The sequence below is a fragment of the Haliotis rubra genome, unplaced genomic scaffold, assembly GCF_003918875.1.
Source record: "Haliotis rubra isolate DU_JTF1 unplaced genomic scaffold, ASM391887v1 Scf286, whole genome shotgun sequence".
Classification (NCBI taxonomy): Eukaryota; Metazoa; Mollusca; class Gastropoda; order Lepetellida; family Haliotidae; genus Haliotis; species Haliotis rubra.
In genome coordinates, this window is record NW_025766953.1 from 1,197,291 (window position 1) to 1,205,587 (window position 8,297).

Here is an 8,297-nt window from a genome sequence, read left to right on the forward strand (position 1 = left end):
GTAAGTAGGTCACGTCACTTTTCGAGACCATAGTACTTCCGGTGACAAGTTTCATATCGTTTCGATTGGTCTCATGGTCTCACCTATAATCCTTGCTGGAATAACAAATGTCCCATGTGACAATCCCCAGATTAGACAACTATCACGAATGTCAACAGCTGTGACAGACAAGCATGGTTGTACACTTGGTCTAGCAAAGTCATATTTGGCGGTCGCGCAATTTGGAACCCGAACTGGTTCTTGAATATACGCTTATCACCGGAAATCTGGTACGGGAAGTAAGCTGGACCCCATCTCGCAAGTTGGCGCGCGCAAAGGGAGCCGGGAACCAGCCTAGTATCGGAAGTAGCGCCTGCGAGACTTACAGGCCCTATGGTTAAGGCGGTCACGCAGAAGGCCAGGATTCGATTCCCTACATGGGTACAATGTGTGAAGCCCATTTCTGGTGTCCCACACAACCGTGATATTGCTGGAATATTGCTAATAGCGGCGTAAACCAACTCGCCCACCATCCACATCTCATTTATCACTAAGGTTGACTTTGTGACACTTTGTTCGGTCGTGCATTAGACTATACTTTCTGACCCGACAGTGACACCAGGAAACCGGAAGTGTAACTATATATATTTTCTTATTGGATAGTTCGAGGCATGTAGCTTTCCGTTTCACACTGAATATGCCATACATTTCTCCAACCTACAGTGACACCATGTCACTTTCTTACTAGTGCAGCCAGAGGAGCCTTTGTTTAAACTTGTACTGCTGTATGATTTCCATGGCAGTGTTTATGTAATTAGACTGCAAATGAAAGAAGGGCAAATTCCTTAAGGTACCTCATTACAGGGTAAGTTAAGGTAGCTAGAAATGAGTGAGTTTAGTTTTACGCCGCACTCAGCAATATTCCAGCTATATGGCGGCGGTCGGTAAATAATCGAGTCTGGACCAGACAATCCAGTGATCAACAGCATGAGCATCGATCTGCGCAATTGGGAACCGATGACGTGTCAACCAAGTCAGCAAGCCTGACCATCCGATCCCGTTAGTCGCCTCTTACGACAAGCATAGTCGCCTTTTGTGGCAAGCATGGGTTGCTGAAGACCTATTCCACCCCGGATCTTCACGGGTCCTAGCTAGAAGTAGGAACTTTAATGTAGATATATGACACAGTCACAGGCATCTGTTTCTCCACACCGAAGTTACTGATATCGGGAAATACACTCTGAAATGCAATGATTGTTATCTTGTTGATTGTACTTGGATATAATCACTCGCTAATTTCCTTATCACGCTTGATATCTTACTCTTTCCGATATTTCCCGAGGCCAGGTATCTCTCACAACATGGAATTTAGTTATTAGTTTTATTCATAACTCAACGCTGACTGATTTAGAACATCAGGGCCTAGATTTTCGAAGCTCTCCTAGTGTTAAGATGGTCGTAAGTTTCATACATTAACGTTAACTTACGACTATCTTAGCTGTAAGACAGCTTCGAAAATCTAGGCCCAGGACTTGAGACCGTCTTTGAGGAACAACAGTAGAAGAAAACATGCTAGTGAGTGAGTACTGTTTTACGCCGCTTTTTAGCAATATTCCAGCAATATCACGACGGGAGACACCGGAAAAGGGCTTTACACATAGTACCAATGTGGGGAATCGAACCCGGGTTTTCAGCGTGACGAGCGAACGCTTTAACCACTAGGCTACCCCACCGCCCCGAAAACATACTAAATAGTCACCCCGGAATATCAACAGTAAGGGGTTTGATGTCCATCTTAGACTACAAGAATTATTTCCAAACATTAGAAAGCATGACAAGAGAGCATTTAAATGTTTGCAGAGACATCGATTCAATTAATACTGTGTGTGTCAAACGGCCTGAAGACGCCATGACCCCTCGTTTCATGTTCTGCCAAGCCGACTTCCGTTCCGGAACATACCGGGCACTGACGAATGATCAAGACTTCAATCGGCATGTCGCGGATATGTACGAACTATACACTAAGTTTGACATGAAATACCTCTGCGATGCATTTGACAAACATTTCTCTATGCAGAGCATCATGGAGCTAGTCTGAACTGGCCGTGTGCAATATAAATATAACATTAATCTATTTACTTTTTTACACCATAAACCAGTAATTGTGCTTAATTCCAGTTGGAAGTGGATTAAAGTCGGATACCACTTTAAATGCAATCTTTAATTAGCCTTAGAAACGCGATAATATTTCAGTTTATAACAACGAACTAACGGACATAGATTGGACTGATAATTGGCAAATATGTTATTACTATGAACTCCTGTGCAGAGTTTTGTTAGTTGTTTAACGCCTCACTCAGCAATATTCCAGCTATATGGCTGCGGTGTGTAAATAATCAAATCTGGACCAGACAATCCAGTGATTAACAGCAGGAGCATCGTTCTACGCAATTGGGATACGATGACATGTGTGAACCAAGTCAGCGAGCCTAAACACCCGACCCCGTTAGTCGCCTCTTACGACAATCATTGGGTTGCTGAAGACCAGTTCTAACCCGCATCTTCACGAGTACCTATGCAGAGTACAATGTAATTATACATCTTCTTCACATCTATAATGAGGTATATTAACTTGAACAAACCCCTAAAGTACTAATAGCAAACCCTTGTTCTTACCTATCTTCCTGGATACATCTCACTGTCGCATCTCACGAGAAAAATTTACACATGAAAAATTGTAAAATGGTGATTTGAAACAATGAACAAACTCCAAACAATGTTATTACCGGAAAATGAATAATCAATTGTTGACAAAAGAAGAACAACATCGATGCAGAGATCCACAAGGGTGGTGGCGAACTCAAAAGAATCACCAATTCTAGTTCGTTATAACCGTAGTTTGTAATACACTTTTCGGTTAAAATATACAGCAAGTGTCCAGGACCCCCAAAAGCAGTTCGTTATATCTGTCAGTTCGTTATAAGCGAGTTCCTTAAAAATTCTGTTCACTGAACATGTTTTCCACATCCGAAGTCCACCTCCTGAAAGTAAAGTTACTGTTCTTATATATCGAGAAGACATGACTATTGTCGTTCACAGTATTAACGTTTTGCCGAATGTGGAATCCAACCTAGTTGTTCAGTGAGATGTGCGAACACTTTAACCTCCAGTCCACCCAGGCCTTCTTTGATGAAGACACAACAGACAGATTATATGTTAACTCTCCCCACCTACCTCGGTAAGAATTGTTGATCTTCACCAACGCATACTTGTCACAAGAGGTGACTATGCTTGTCGTAAGATGTGACTAACGGGATCGAGTGGTCACGTTTACCTCGTTTGCGATGTTTGCGTGCATCGATGTTCATGGTGTCAGCGGTCCGTGAAGATCTGGATTAAAATTGATCTTCAGCAGCCCATGCTTGTCGTAAGAGGCGACTAACGAAATCGGGTGGTCAGGCTCTGACTTGGTTGACACATGTCATCGTATCCCAATTCCGTAGATCGATGCTCATGATGTTGATCACTGGATTGTCTGGTACTGACCGCCGCCATACAGCTGAAATATTGATGAGTGAGGCGTTGAACAACAAACAAACCAACCATGTTGTCAACCGTGTGACTGATTGGTGCAGATCCAAATATCTACAGACCGCCGTCGTTTAGTTGGAATACTGCTGAGTGATGTTGTGCAAGAAACAAAACACCAAGTAAGCAAGCTGTATGTGAATCATTAGTCTGTCTCACAGTCCCTGAACCATATTATTTTCCCCAATGCTTCTCCCTGCAATGCTAAAGCCTTAAATGAAGCAAGTCTAGATTTCCTCAGAAATCTCTGGTCTCACTGGGGCTCCTTTTTAATTTAAATAGGTTTATTTGCTACTATCAAATAATATGTATTCCGGAGATAAACGGTAGTCTAGTGAATCATATCCGTTGGCGGTTAATACTCGCAGCTGTCTCCAACTGTTTAAAACATAAATAGGAAATATAAATCTCCCACATTGCTGAAAAATATTTTTGAAAAACTAAGAGATTCTTAATTTGTCAGCTGTTTTCCGGATGTAACGACCGACGGAAGTTATGGGCAATTTACACTCTTCAAAAAAAAGAAACGCATGGGTGATTTTGATAACATTGAACTCATGTAGCTGCGGCAAAAACAATACAAATATACTATTTCTTTCCAAAACGTCATGTTTGTGTGATTGTAAACAATTTTAACTCTTTCCCTTGTGTTAGAAGCGTTTGAAGAAATATTCGCCAAAACGTCACCAAGAAAACATATAAAGCAAAATGCACGTGCAAGTAAGCGGAAAATCATGCGGTGTTGGTCACTTTAAAAAGGCAAACGTTGAGGTTTAATTTTGTAATCCGTTTGGGAAATCATCATGCCACGACTGAGTGCCGCCAATCGAAACATCGCTATAGGCAGCCTTGAAGCTGGGGAGTCGCAGCCTGCAGTTGCCCGACATTTCAACGTTCATCAGAGCACCATATCTCGCCCTTGGGGTCGTTTCCTGAAGACCAATTCCGCCCTGATCGCAAGAGAAGCGTCCAAGAGTTAAAACCCAAGCCCAGGACCGCTACATCCGGGTTGCTCACTTGCGTCATCGTCTTGTCACAGCCGTGGAGACTGCACAACGCATCCCTGGTTTGAGAAAGAATTTCCGACCAAACTGTCAGGAATTGATTGCGTGAAATGGGGATTCAACCAAGAAGGCCATTTGAGAGGCCGGATCTGGAACCTGAGAAACTGGAGGCGGGTCTGGTTCAGGGATGAATCACGATTTCTTCTCCGACGGCGAGATGGAAGACAGCGTGTTTACGGTCGGAGAAATGAAAAAAAGTCTGAGGGAACGGATTTTTGTTAAACGAATCTGTTTAAAAGTCGAAACAATATAAAAAGGAAAATCTGAAACTTTCACCGAATTAAGGCGCATCAAATCTTATCTGACTGTGTTTCAGATAGATGGTGTTTTCGGTCAACGCGGCGACCCGAGATACGCTGATTTATAGGCTTTAAAAGCTGGGGTGTGCCTGAATCGAAGGGGCATAACTCCCCAAGGTCATTTTTCATAGGATCAAATCAAACGCTCCCTTGCACGTGCGGCACGAGGACCACGCACACGTCACACACGTTCGCTGGCAATCCGATAAGCGTTCTGAGCGAGCCCAGGTTAACATCGATGATCTTTAATCGCCTCAGTTCGTTCAGATTACTCAAGGGGGCGCTGTGAATGTCACGAAGGTCAAGATTTAACCTTGACTTTTACATTTGGCTGATGCGATATCTGCTCTCGGTAGTTTGGCAGCGATCTCTCAATGCCGCTTTGGTGTAATTGCCTCGAAATGATACACATTCCGGCAAAGATAATTTTTTTCACCGGTCCGTATAATACACAAAGCACATTGATATATAGAATGTGTTATTTCAATAAAACCTACCTTCAAGAGCCTGCATATATAAGTGTAGTTTACTATAGGTCTTGATTTCAAACATATTCAATATTTAGTTTCATTTGTGTGCGGGCAAAATACAATAGAAGCAGATGTGGAACGTACCAGTGTATGATTGTCGATAATCTTGATGATAATAACAAGGTACATGTATCGCAATTCTCATGATATGTCATTGTACTCTGCCTTTACTTCACGCTCATAAATATTTTTCTGGCACAGAGGCATCTGAAAAATGGCTATACAGAGTCATAGTCATAAAGTAGTCATAAGATGAGAAATGAAAAATAGTTGGATTTGGGATGAGCGTCTAATTATTTATACACTTGCTATATATAGCGTCGTTCCTTGAAATTCCAAAACGAAACAAGACGATTAATCACAAGGGTTCGAATCACAGGTTTGACAATAATTTTTTTAAATAAAAACCTAGCTTTTTGCAGCCGTATATTGTTTTTTTGTTATGAGTAACGTAAATATATATTTCAAATTTGAACGAAATCGGTGAAGAAATGGATTTTTTCGAAAATTCTCTCGCTACACTCATTACATAAAATCTAGATTTATATTTTCAAAAATTATTGTCCAAACTGTGATTTGAACCCCCTGTGCGATAAATGGTTAATAGAAAAATAGATGGGGAAAAGCGGCGCACAACGAGTTACCTCCCTTCCAGGAACTAGCCCCAAAGACGATCCTTTATAACTAAGATCTAAAATCTCTATAGCTCACCAGTCTCAATCTAATGAGCCCCAACAAAAACACTTCAGATATCTGACAATTTCCACACAGTAAAAATCGTACCATACCAAGATGACAGGCGGAAAAGGCTTAATGTAAATAACGATAATAATTTCCTATAACTAGTCCAAAGAGAAAAACGTGCTTTTTAAGATCCAATCCACCTAAAAAAAAAGGCCTGTCTCAGCTAACGAGCCATTTATAAGAGCCAGTTCTCAACAAAAGTCATGCCATATTTACAACAAGCGGCGTGATAGTTCCAGTTTCGCCAAATACTAGACTTGCACAAGTCTCTAAACATTACTGGAAAATCTTCTTCTTATTACTTTACATGGTGTCAGAGATCACCTTGTGTTTGGCATGAATTCAGACAGGGTCAGGAAGGAATGTCTAAGGAAGCTCTTGATGAAGTGATTAGATTAGCCGAAACAGAAGAATCTGCCACTAGACAAATGAAAAGAATGACATTATCATCAGAAGCTGAAGTCAATCCTGTGATGAGAAAACCTCATGGTACTGGGAAGAAGTCTTTTGTGAACAAAGATAATCTAAAGCACAGACAAATAAATGTCAGAGCTGTCTTTTAGAACATTTTCATGGTGCAGGATGCCCGGCAAAGAAATCAAAGTGTTATTTGTGCAAACAAGTTGGACATTACTCTAGAGCTTGTACACAGAAAATAAAGAAGAAAGCCCATGAAGTTCAGGTTGACAGTCTGATGATGAAGATTCTTGTCGGTATCTGGGACAGATATCAGTTGACAGTATTGATACAGTCAGTGATGTTGATATGGTGTGTGTGGTGGATACTGTGCACAAGTCTGACAAAGACAAAGCTATTCTCACAGTGGGTATTTCTCGAGGAAAGGGAACAACAGTTATGTATTGCGACTGTAAGATAGATTCTGGAGCAGAAACCAACATTATTCCTGTGTCAGTCTTCATGATAATATTCCCAAAGGACCTTAGAGCTTGATGAACCTTCAGTGAAAATGAAAGCTTATGGTGGCACGAAAGTCACAAACCTTGGATCGTGTATGGTGTATTTTCATATCCCTGGTACTGAGAAACCAGAAGCAGTGACAGTTCAGGTTGCAGATGTGGAGAAAGGTGTAATCATGGGAAGTATTACAGCACAGAAGATAGGATTGCTTGAACTTTATTTCCTAACAGTCAATATGGTGAATAGTGAAGAGTCACGAGAAGTGAAGAACTTCACAAAGATTGAAGAATCATGTGACCAAAACACTATATCAGAGACTGTGAAACTGTTTGATGTGAATGGTAGGAAGCACCAATTTCCCTTGACAAAAGACTATATTTTCAAAGAATACAAAGATGTATTCACCGGCATCGGTTGCTTTCCTGGAGAGCCATTCCATATAAAAGTTGATGATGGGACGGATTTTTGTTAAACGAATCTCTTTAAAAGTCGAAAGAATATAAAAAGGAAAATCTGAAACTTTCACCGAATTAAGGCTTATCTGACTGTGTTTCAGATAGATGGGGTTTTCGGTCAACGCGGCGACCCGAGATACGCTGATTTATAGGCTTTAAAAGCTGGGGTGTGCCTGAATCGAAGGGGCATAACTCCCCAAGGTCATTTTTCATAGGATCAAATCAAACGTTCCCTTGCACGTGCGGCACGAGGACCACGCACACGTCACACACGTTCGCTGGCAATCCGATAAGCGTTCTGAGCGAGCCCAGGTTAACATCGATGATCTTTAATCGCTTCAGTTCGTTCAGATTACTCAAGGGGGCGCTGTGAATGTCACGAAGGTCGAGATTTAACCTTGACTTTTACATTTGGCTGATGCGATATCTGCTCTCGGTAGTTTGGCAGCGATCTCTCAATGCCGCTTTGGTGTAATTGCCTCGAAATGATACACATTCCGGCAAAGATAATTTTTTTCACCGGTCCGTATAATACACAAAGCACGTTGATATATAGAATGTGTTATTTCAATAAAACCTACCTTCAAGAGCCTGCATATATAAGTGTAGTTTACTATAGGTCTTGAACAACAGTTATGTATTGCGACTGTAAGATAGATTCTGGAGCAGAAACCAACATTATTCCTGTGTCAGTCTTCAGGAAAATATTCCCAAAGGACT